Raw genomic sequence first — 8078 nt, 5'->3', positions numbered from 1 at the left:
TCAAGACAGAGTTAAGTAAAGAGATGTGAGCTTGAATCTTATAGTTGAGAATAGTAATTGGAACACCCAAATATTTCTCTCCAAGACCAAGATTCTTGATATTTAAAATATTCGCGTTGTTCCTTTGAAGATTAAATCAAAAATTTATGTTTGTTTTGCTTTTTTTGGTGTAACTTTCTATGAATTGATTTTCAGGGATTGAAAAGGGTTACGTTTATTAAAAAGGGTTATGTTTATTTATTAAAACTACTTGATCAACAAATAGTTTGTGATTCTATCATAGACCTTGTAATCAAGACCGATACAATTGACCCACCATACCATTTTAATTTTTTTAATTTTTTAAAAACTTTTAGAATTTACTCCGGCTTTTCTTTACCAACAAAGTAAATTTTAACAATGTTGATGTTGTGTGGGAAATATTACAGGTAAAGCATGAACTGTGATTTCCCTCCTCCATTTCAGGTGTTACTGGTGAATTTCTAAGCTAGCAGCCTCACTTACCAAGAGCTTCCTGCAAACAAGCTAGGTATACTTCTTGTTGCAGAGTTTCTGGAGAAAACATTCGGGAATGCATTCCCATTTTTCTTGTTGTAGAGTTTCCTCCTTTTCTTCTATTATCCACTAAAGTTTAGTTTTCATGAAGTTGTTGTGGTCCTTGTAGATCATTGATGTTAGGTGTTATGCACGAAGTTATCAAATCCCGGAACAGTGTAAATTGGGCAATGGAGGGCAGCTTCAATTCAATTCATTTGAAGGATCATAGAATTCTTTCGAACAAAAGAAGGTGAACTATTTCACTTTAGTTCGAAAGACTCTAAGATCTTGCAAATAAAAATCCAAAAAGCCAGCTTACACAAACATTCCAACATGACAAATTACCGAGAGATCCTTCAGACAACATCAATAGCTCAATATAGAATATACACATCTGTCCAACAGCAAAAATAAATCAACAATGGTTACACCAACTACATGTAATACTATGGAAATTCGTACCCAACTCTAGATGCATGAGATAAAAGTAAACAATCCAACCAAGAGAAAACACAAGCAAAATTACAAGAATAGTAGCAATTGCTCTCAGATAAGGGGCACAGTTTGTCCACATGAGAAAAATTCCAGAATTACTAAAAAGAAAAAATCTCAATCATAATAAAAATACAAATAGAAAATCATCAAATCAGTTTTGAATCTTAGTAAAGATTTCACCGAATCAATAAGAGTAGGATTATTGCTAATCCCATCACTTAATGAAAAGGATCATTAAAACAGTATTAAGATTAAAACGATCTTGATTAATAATTCCATGTATATTACTATGAAAAGAGAAAGATCCAACCGTTCACTCCGAAACAATTCTTTTTTCAGTGTGGTTAAAGCAATTAATCATCATTGAGCAAACCCTAACTTCAATCAATTATAAACATAAGAACCAAAAAAAAAAAAATCTGAAATCAGATGCAAGAAGATGTAGAACAACGAGAAAAAGCGAGAATCCATTGAAATTGTGGAAACCGCATGTCCATAGAAGTTCTTCTTTTTCAGATTGATTTTGCATCTCTTCTTTCTTTATCTGAAGTTTAAAAAATAGAACATAGATAATATACAGTTGAAGATCATGAAGATTGCTATTCACTGATTCATGGCAGAACATCAACAAATTTAAGATTAAAACTAAATAGAATTGTAGAACAGCAAAACTGGAGGCCGGCTAGGGTAAAGAAGGTGAAAGATGTCAAATATTTATACAGCGGATTAGGGTTTGAGAAAGTGTAAATTGCCTTGATGTATCGTGAAATCTACGAAAATACCCCAGAACTGACGGCCAGTATGAACAGATTTTGGTGTTGTTTTGGGTAGGACAAGGATATGGGGTCCATAGGTTGATCCAGCCCAGCGAGTTCTAACTAAGGTTTTCTCTTATTTGAGTCAAGATCCAAAACAAGGCTGAATTGGGGGCCATTGAAACTAATTGAGGGTCATGACATATTTTATACCCACACCAAAATATATATGGGGTTTTCAAAATGATGGTGAAATAACTATTTTATCCTTCTCTAATAACTTCTTTTCCTCCGCTCACTCTCTCCCACTGTTTCCCATTCCATTAACGATTTTTGAGAAAAAAAAATTCTCACCGATTCATCGTCGTAAGTGAACTAAAAAAAATTAGGTTTTCAACTGCAAAATTGCAGTTACAGTTGCACGGTCGTTAACCAGGGTTTTTTATTACTTAACGATTTTTGATATGCATGTTGAATTGATAAAAAAATCGTTAATCATTAGGGTGTAGTAGATAACGACCCTAAACCTGGTTTTCTGCCCTAGAATAGTGTCGTATAGGGATTTCTAAATCGCTAACGACTCTATACGATACAAAATTTGTTCCCTGTTCAAAAAATAGGAAGGGTCGTCATGTCAAATGGTTGTAGTCGTTAACTATGTGAAGGGTCGTCATGTGAAGTCGTTAACGATGTTGAAGGGTCGTTTGGTTTTATAAATTTTGCTTGCCGACCCTTGATCTATGAAATGGCTCGCTAGGGTCGTCAATATATAGGAATGCCTAATTAACGACCCTAAGAGTAACATCTTCAGAGAGTAAAAAGTTTTAGAGTCGTTCGGTTCTAAATATATTAAGTTAACGACTCTATATGACCTAACTAGCTGGAGTCGTCAATTATATCACACTTGGTTGACGATTTTTCATAACCTGTAAAAGTTGCAGGTTTGAGTCGTCAAAGGTTGTGTCAAGTAATTGACGACTCCTTAGAGTCGTTCGTTTATTACCCTCTCGACTTAACGACCCTCACTCTGAGTAGTTGCAAAGTGTACATGAATCGACCACTTGGGGCATCATTCATACAATTTGAAGAGTATAGGAAGTTTACCTGATTGTTTTGAGTTTCGGGTTCTTCATTTTGAGGATTGGTTCCTTCATTTTGAGCAGTATGATTCCTCCACTGGAATCCCCCAAAAACTCTACTTCTTCCTCTCCACAACACAAAAAAAAAACAATTTTTCTTTTATCAAAATTTTATCCCTAAATCTAATTAAACTATTTAGCAATTAATTAACTTAATTACCACTAATGATTTTGGATAGTTTAACCATTTAAAAAGTTGGGATAAGGGATAACTCCGAATTACTATTTCATGACCTTTTTTGTCCTGTAGCTAGGGATCCCCAATTATTTTTCCAGGGCCCCCAATTCATCCCTGATCCAAAATTCAAGTGGCCAGCCCCACGTCAAATTGAATGAGATTTGAGGCGAAGCATTATGGTTAGGGGTGTGGAATGGACGGACGGGCGGATGCGGATTAGGGGTCACCCGTGTCCAATCCGTCAAAGTTGCGGATTTGGAAAATCAAACCGTATGCGATGCAATCACCCACGGATCAACAGGTGATACGGATCGGATGCGGATTAACCACGAATTTAGTCCCAGAAAAAAAAAAAAAAGGTAAAACAAAACTTAATTGTACACAATACCATAATCTAATCAAGTAATCAATAATCGTTACTTAGGAAAGATTCGGATTAACTCATCTTTAATCCAATTAAAAATAAGCTAATTTCAAACCTATACAGAGTACAGACTATAATACCATGACCAGGACCCAACACTTCGATACTATAAAGTTTAGATGACACCAAGTGGGCTAAGCCACCCAACCAGACCAGATCCTGATGCCTAAGAATTAATGATTTCTAAAGTAAGCCTTTTGATCTATGAGTTATGGGTTATCAAACAATCGCAGTGGTACAATAGACAGAAAAAATTCTGTTGTAGCCACCATCCTTGTCAATTTAACCTCAAGAGAGTATCTTTCTCCGTCATTTATAAAAATGGAAAAAGTGAAATCATGGGAGTGAAAGGCAGTAGTAAAAGTTAGTAAAAATAGTAGAGAAGTTTATTAATTTCCAGAGTAAGAATAGTAGAGAAGTGAAATCATGCCTAAGAATTAATGATCTTTTGATCCAGACTAGAGACAAGAATGATGTAATTGAAGGAATCTCATCTAGCCAGGTCAGTCGCTTAACAACATATAAAAAAGATGAAAGGAAAAGTGTGGGTTAAACGGGACTAAATTTGATTTAGAATATTATCATACGGTTGCGAATGAATCCGCGGATTTCAAAATCCAATCGTAACCAAATCGTCAAAACATGCGGATTTGAGAATTCCACCCGTATCTGGTCCATAAATCTTGCAGATTGGGTTTCACCCGTAATTTTGCGGACGGATAAGGATGAAATCCGCGGTTCCGGATTTTTTGCTCACCCCTAATTATGGTGAATGATTTCGCTTCGTTGTAGCTTGATTTATACCGAAGCCCAACTATCATGGTCCAAAAATTTATAATAGCGATATTCTTTAACTATACTTTAAAGTTGATTACATCTGACATATCTTATAGCGAAAGGCCGAAGGCTGAGGGAAATTACATGGATACTCAGGTTTTGTGGGATTTTTTATTTTACGGACACTCAACATCCGTGTAATATTCAACGGTTACTCAATATACGTCTCTAGTTTTCACTATTTTGCGCTAGTATTTCTCTTTTTCATTATTCATATTTTATTTAAAGTCTTTTTTTAAAACTAAAACTCTTTTTCGAAGGATCTTTTTCATCATTCACGACATAATTAGAAAATTAAGAATGTTATTCGAAATGGTATTGATTTTCCATTGTGAAAAAGGATTGATCCGAAATACAAATTGTACGACATTCAATTATTCAATTGTTTCCATCATATATTTTAACATTTACAATTAAATAAATATTTCAACAAAAACATCCATGGGATACCAAGAACATTGTCAAAGAGCACGAATGTGCTTCCTATCTTGGTAACCATATAACAATTTCTCTAATCTTAACAAAAAAAATAATATACTCCAATAGGATTGTAATAAAATGGGTGGAACCAGGGCTTGGCTTACCCTAGCTCAGCCCTCCTCCCCCAATCAAAGCCCAATAAACCTTTATCATGTATATAAAATAAAATACAAGAATGTGGATAAAATGTAAGCTCGCGCCCAGTTTAAATGTTTTTGACAAATCTGACTAAGATATTGACATATGCCAAGCCCCTCCAACATTAATTTCCGGTTTCAACACTTATAACAAGTGAATGTGAGGCTTAAGTGGGAAACAATTAGCTACATAGTTTACGGGACTAGTTTGTCACCCGTGCGATGCACGGGTCTGGTTTTCGCTATAGGATTATTGGATGCTTGTTATAGTGACTATATTTCTTGGACTTATAGTTTTGGGCTTAAGTTTGGTAATTTGTTCTCAGATGATTTATGTTTTCTCTCTATTTTTTTCATTTTTTTCAAAATTGATTTTCAATCTTTTCCCAAATAGTGAATCACCAAGCAACCTATGCGTCTTGGAGTTTTGGTGGTGTGCTTGTGTATCTGCAGAGGTTGTGTTATAAGCTTACTTAAGAATAAGAATTGTATTTGCAAAGAAATGTTCAAACTTCAAAATAATACTAGTAAGTTTTCAAAATAATACTTGAGGTTATAATCTTCAAACTTGCTAACACTTGTCCTTCAGTATTATTACATGTTGAGATTAGAAATTTTAGCTTCTTATTTTTTCTTATAAATGAAAAGAATCACCTCACAATCAGCCTCAAATATCTAAACGGGAACCATTTATCCGTTTGGCCAAAATTAATTGAACACTTATTTGAGCTTCTCCAGTAGCGTGTCTTAAAACCCCCACATAGAGGTCTTAGTTAGACCCTTATATATGGGTTTTATATATGTGTTAGAACTTTCTTATAATAAATCATCTCCAATATAGTGTGGGGTCTTATTATTGTACACTTTTTATGGTTTTCATTCTCACTACTTTATGGTTTTCTTTCTCACTACTCTAAAGTATTTCTACTATTTTTCTGAATGACACGAAGGAATAAAATTACAAAACATAACTTGGACGATAAATGATAAGATCCCTTCACGCTGCATGGTATTAAATCAACAGATCCAAGATCAACGTTCATCCCAAGAAAGTTGCAGCACAGACAACGGTAAAAAAAATTAAAGAGTTAGTATTTGACTATCTGTTAACTTGTATGCTGGAAGACTTATCTCGGTTCAGGATGGATTCAAAAGTAAATTTATCATAAATGTAGTTGTGTTGTTATTATTTGTCGGTTCAAGTCTTCAGCATGTTCACTTTCGTGTCCGACGTTGCCATTATGTAATTTTGCAATAACACACAGAGAAAAATATTCATTCTCTTGTAGCCACGTTTGAATTATCAATATGGGAATGAGATGATTGAATTTATCCAAACATGTGGTTACGACAATTAATCAACCTTCTTAGATTTAAAATATATAAAGAATATATAGAAAAAACCATTAGCTATGAGTTAAACATTATCTGTGCAATATGGCAAAAAAAAATGCCTTGCATTTTACAACATACAACAATACATTTGGATTTTCACTGGGATATAGGTTTTAAGAAAGCTAGTTATTGAGTAAGGGAAGTTTCAAGGAGTGCAATACATGAGTATTAAGGAAAATGTTAGTCCATATCTGTATGAATAGTTTGCACAAAAGACTTTATGAGTTGGGTAGTGAGCTTAACTGCGGAGAGTTATTATCCTTATCTACAAAGAGTACATGATTAACCAAGATGGGCATGAGAGTTATTATCCTTTGCTCTCGTAAAATGGTTTTGATAACTGCGGGGATGCATAACAGCCACCTGATTGGAAACAAAAAAAAAATGAAAAAAGAAGTTAATATCCGCAACGACTTTACAAATATGCATGGTGGTGATCCTAACATGGGGATAAAGCGGAAGGACGAACTGAATAGAAAAAATTCGAGATACTTACAGTCAGAAGTTCTCACTGGTCTGGAAATAAATATTTCATGATATATGATCTATCATGACAACATCGCTTTCCAGAAAAGTCCCCATTTTTGCAATTAGATAAAAAATGGTTAATTTTAATTGAAAGGTTGTACGTGATTTCATATATAATGTGATTAAATCCAAATAACCCGAGATATTGGATCAGAAACTTTTTTTCATTTTTAAAGCAATATTGGATCGACTGCAAGGAGAAATTAATTACTTCAACATGCTAAAACTGCATAAGCATGGGGAAGAGAAATATGATCTTAAATGTTATATTGGCATATTGCTTTCGGCAGCGTAAGATGAATTCAAATAATGAATGTGATTACAAACACAATTAGAACAACAACAACAAAAATACAAAAAAAACATACCTGAGTTGGGAACCACTTGAGACTCTAATAAGAAAGAGAGAGAAAAAACACAATTGATATATTAAATCTTGAAATAACTATAAACACGATAATAAAGAGAGAGTTGAGCAAATGGACTTTTCGCATCCTATCCATTTTTGTGGCTATCTTTTTGCTCACTGATTTTCCGGATCAATACCTTGTCTTAAGCCTTTGAGAGTTTGGTTCAAGTTTAATATAAAAAAAAACACAAAAACAAAACCATCAAGACTAACTTCAAAACCATCAACATTAACTTCTTCACCTCTAATGTCAGTACTGTATGAGCTCCAATTCCTTTCGATGCTGCATGCAAAACAAAAATAACAAAGAAAAAAAGATTAGACAATAAAAACCTAAATAATAAGAATCAAAAGAAAAAGATCGATAAAATGTAAAAAACAACGTGCAAACAATGAGGTTAGGCTCTTGCTCAAATGCTTTATATAATGAGTTACCAAACCCAAAAAATTCTATAAGAATTATTTTTTGATTTGGAAATAATATCAACCGAAATCTTAAAATTTAGCAATTGTTTAAGTATTTTTGTCAAAAAATATATTAGGCTTCATGCTCCCAATAATAGAAATTATTTTATTTTATCTTTATTTTTTGCATATGGAATGAATGTTTTCTTATTTTATTTATTTTTTGGTAAATGGAATTAATAATAGAAAATAATTTTTATTTGTAAACAATATCAACCGAAATCTTAAAATCTAGTAACTTTTATAATTTAGGGCAATTATATTATTATTTTTTAGATTATGGGCACGTTTACTTGTTA

Source organism: Papaver somniferum, chromosome 4 (genome assembly GCF_003573695.1).
Source record: "Papaver somniferum cultivar HN1 chromosome 4, ASM357369v1, whole genome shotgun sequence".
Classification (NCBI taxonomy): Eukaryota; Viridiplantae; Streptophyta; class Magnoliopsida; order Ranunculales; family Papaveraceae; genus Papaver; species Papaver somniferum.
This window is presented reverse-complemented; position numbering follows the sequence as displayed.